The 3,907-nt window shown below is 53.1% G+C and overlaps 1 long non-coding RNA gene across 2 annotated transcripts; it reads right to left on the bottom strand.

Annotated features, from left to right (window-relative positions):
* Positions 1-628: 628 nt before the first annotated feature.
* LOC139706760 (uncharacterized) lies at positions 629-2,375 on the bottom strand. Of its 2 annotated transcripts, none has more exons than XR_011708406.1 (3): positions 2,242-2,375; positions 1,689-2,057; positions 629-1,054 (listed from the first exon to the last, which is right to left on the bottom strand). It is a non-coding gene; the product is annotated as an uncharacterized lncRNA (long non-coding RNA). The 2 variants fall into 2 exon arrangements; XR_011708405.1 differs by having other exon boundaries at positions 1,689-1,789; positions 2,242-2,372.
* Between the last annotated feature and the right edge of the window lie 1,532 nt (positions 2,376-3,907).

Raw genomic sequence — 3,907 nt, 5'->3', positions numbered from 1 at the left:
CCTGGATGGCAGGTGGCAAGGGGCACAGCTACGACAGCACAGTCTCCGACTCCAGCCCCCTCTGTAAAACCCTGTGTCCGGAGACGCCTGCCTGAAGCTCGCTGGAGGGCTGTTTCTCCAGAGCTTTCCGTGGCTTTCCCTCTGCCGAGTGCCGCCCCCTCTTCTCCCTCCCCTCCCTTATCTCGGGAGCACGAGCTGCTTGCAGAAGAAGAGAGCCACAAGCAAAGACTGGGATATTTTTTTCCGATCTTTTATTGATTTTATTTTTTTTAAATACACGACAGCAGTGGAAGGCATTACAATTCTTCTCACACATAAAGAGCACAATTTTTCATATCTCTGAATATAAAGTATGTTCACACCAATTCATGTCTTCGTACATGTACTTTGGTGGGTTTTTTTTGCATTACAATGCTTGATACACATCTATACCATAACTTTTCATTTCTCTGTTTGTATATAAAATAGGTTGACACCCAATTCAAGTCTTCATACATGTACTTTGGATAATGACGTCCATCACATTCCACCATCCTGGCTAATCCCCTGCCCCCTCCCTTGCCCTCCCACCCCTCTGCCCTATCTAGAGTTCATCTAATCCTCCCATGCTCCCCCTCCCTACCCCACTATGAGTCACCCCCCCTTATATCAGACAAAACATTCAGCATTGGTTTTTGGGGGATTGGCTAACTTCACTTAGCATTATCTTCTCCAATGCCATGATTTTGTTCTTTTTTAATGGCAAAGACCGAGATTTCTATCTAGCTTAGACCATGGGCCAGCCGACTCCAGGCCTCTTGAGTTGCTGGCCTGCAGGTCCTGGGCCTGTCTCTGCACCAGAGGGAGGGTGACAAGGAGTGCTGGCCCCCGCCAGCTGCTGCAGCATCTCCTAACACTTCAGACAGGGGCCCTGGACGAAGGGTCTCCCAGCTGCCTCTTCCAGTCCCAGGTGCTGCCGGCAGTCCCTAGTGTGGCCTGGTGGGCAGCCACAGGCCTGTGTCCTCTGCCCAGCCCCAACATGGCTTCTTCCCTATGTGAGTGACTCTTGCCTGTCCTGAGGACAAAGGTCATTGGATTCAGGGACCACTTCATATGACCTCACGCTGACTTAACCCATTTCCCAGTAAGGCTGCACTCTGAGGCAGGGGTGGACATAAATTTGGGGTGCAGGGGGTGTTACTCATTTAGTTCACTAAGCAGCATCTTAGACCCCCCCTCCTCTAAACAGCTCTCCTTCAAACGCACTGATGGAAAAGACCACCCAGGGGACATCGAAGTGGCCTCAGCACCCCACAGAGAGGCACAGGGGAGTGGGGCCTGGGTCCCCACAAACCCTTCCACATTTTCCTTCAGTGCAAATGGCCAGCACCCTCTAGCTGCAGGGCCAGCACCCAAGACCTTCATTCACAGGGTGCCCACCTCCGCCCAGAGCCTGGTGCAGAGGCCATGGTGCACACCTAGGAGTTTCCCTTCAGGTGTGACAGGCACCCTGAGGTCGCCAAGGGATGGGGGTTGGGGGTAGGTGGGGCAGGGCAGATGCAGAGATACCCAGTTTGTCGTGGTCTGGGACCAGGGTGAACCCCTTGTTGGAGGGGGTGGGGGTTAAGCTGAGGAGGACTCCTGCTGAGGTGCCCCAGCCTCAACCCTCATCAGGACCCTTGAACAGGATGTCGGGCCGTCAGTCCCACCTGAGAGTCACGAGATCCTCCAGAGCATCTGGGAGCCTGGCAGCTCGGGTCGCTGCTGGCTGGGCTTCCTGGAACCCTGGGCAGGTCCTTGTGTCCTCAGCCTGGGAATGAGAGAGATGAGCAGAGACGGCAGGACTCTCCAGGCCCCGGGGGGGGGGACAACCTTCAGAAGCCACCGACACCAGCCGACCCTGCCTCATGGTGACTTCTCAGAAGCACCAGATGATGGAGGAGACACTCAGCGCGGTCAGACAGGAAGGGGCTGAGGTCAGATAATGGCTCCCCAGGCACAAGTTCATGAAGCCAAGGCCAGCAGACCAAGGGGGCAGATTTCTTGGAAGAAGCGCGGTTCCACGAGGTGGGAGAGGTCTAGACAGATGGACAGCGTTTCCTAAGTGTGGAAGACACCTCCGCTCTCCCACCTGGTGCCCCGGCTCCTCCTCCCTCCCCGAGGCACAACGACACCATGGCACCCTACCCCTGCCACGGGCACCCCCACACCCACTCATCCCCCCATTTCAGGGAACTGTGCAGCCCTTCAGCAAAGTCACACCTGGGGAAGAAAAGAATCCACAGTCCCCACCGCGGTGCACTGTCCCTGGGGACCTCTCACCTCCTCTGTACTGGAAGTGTTCTGTTTTTAACCTATACTAAATTTAGGAGCTGGCCAGCCAACAGAATAACAGGAAAACTCGCCCCGGAGCCCGGGAACAGCTGCCCCCCCCATCCTGCTCGGCTTCCTCCTGCGTCAGCCAGAGCCCTCAGCCTGACCTGGCCCTGCAGCTCCTGCCCCTCCCAGCAGCCCACGCCAGCCCCCCCACCCCAGCGCCGCTCGCCCAGGGGTTGGAGCTCACAGGGAGACCCCAAGCAGAAGAGGATTCGAAATCCAAATCCAGCCCCTGAACCCCTCCCACATGCTCTTCTTCACTGCAGTCTGGACGGTTAAAATGATCTGTCTTACCATCTGGGTGCTCACAGGTTTGGGGACAGAAGTGAAATCAATCTGCATTACACCAGAATGTTGGTTTTAACTCATGGGTCAAATGGGCCTTAATAACTTTTTTTTTACATTTAGATTTCTATGGTGATAGACTCACCATATTGATACGCATCCTGGAGATCTGCTCCTTTGTAAGTAGCCTATTGCTGGTTTGGGAAAACGAATCAGTAGACTCTATTTTTCTCTTGCACTTTTCAGAAGTGTTTTGTCTCATTATTCCTGTTCTAACTGAAGAATCGTATGGCATTTGGAGAGTAAGAACACGTAAACACACACGTGCACACACACACACACACACACACAAAGAACTGTCTGTTCTAGGATCATGATTCTTAGGTTTTATTCCATGGGTTGTATATTTTCAGGAAAAACGTGTCCTACTTTTGTTTCACTTCAGAGACAATATAAAATCATTCTACTTTCATAAATTCACAGTCGATAGCTTGTAGAATAAGACTCGGTGTTCTAGAAATGGGAAAGAACCCGTGATCCCTGTCCCCCTTTAAGGTTGATGTAAGACTTACCAAATTGGAAGGGGAAACCATCCTTAGGATCTAATCTACGATCTGTGATTCTCCAGGGCTGTCACCTGGCCTGCAGCATCAGCGTCACCTGAGGATGTGTCGGAAATGCACGCTCTGGGGCTTTACCCAGGACTTCCGAGTCAGGAACTCTGAAGTCACAGGGAACAAGCCCCCGGGGGGATGGCCACAGCCACACTCAGTCTGCTCTTCACCTGTCACCTGTTTCTCTTTGGAATGGGTCCCTTTGACCAGTCAGATAACATGCCTCCTGCTGCCGCTGTTTGACATGGTAGCTGTCATTCACAAGGCTGAGTCATTCACCCAGGACTTACTAGGTGCAAGGTACTCTACAGAGCCATTGAATCCTCCCAGTCACCTCTGGATTTGTTTGTAACAAACAAAAGCTTACTATGACATAACTGAAGCCCAGAGAGGTGAAGCAACTGTCCCACAGTCACACAGCTGATGGGGACAGAGTTGGAGCTGGAGCTCACACTGTCTGGGCCCCATACCCACCAGTGCCAACTCTGCAGAGATGCTCTTTGGAAGAGGACTGTCACCTGAATGGCAAGGGACTTCGGGGCAATCAAGGCCAATCTCTTCATCCCTGGGGGTGGGGAGCAGAACCAGGACCATCTCCAAGGCCCATGGCAGGCTGCTTTACACTGTGAAAACTCCCACGTCCTGGGGACAAG

This window comes from Marmota flaviventris, chromosome 8 (genome assembly GCF_047511675.1).
Source record: "Marmota flaviventris isolate mMarFla1 chromosome 8, mMarFla1.hap1, whole genome shotgun sequence".
Taxonomy (NCBI): domain Eukaryota; kingdom Metazoa; phylum Chordata; class Mammalia; order Rodentia; family Sciuridae; genus Marmota; species Marmota flaviventris.
This window is presented reverse-complemented; position numbering and strand designations above follow the sequence as displayed.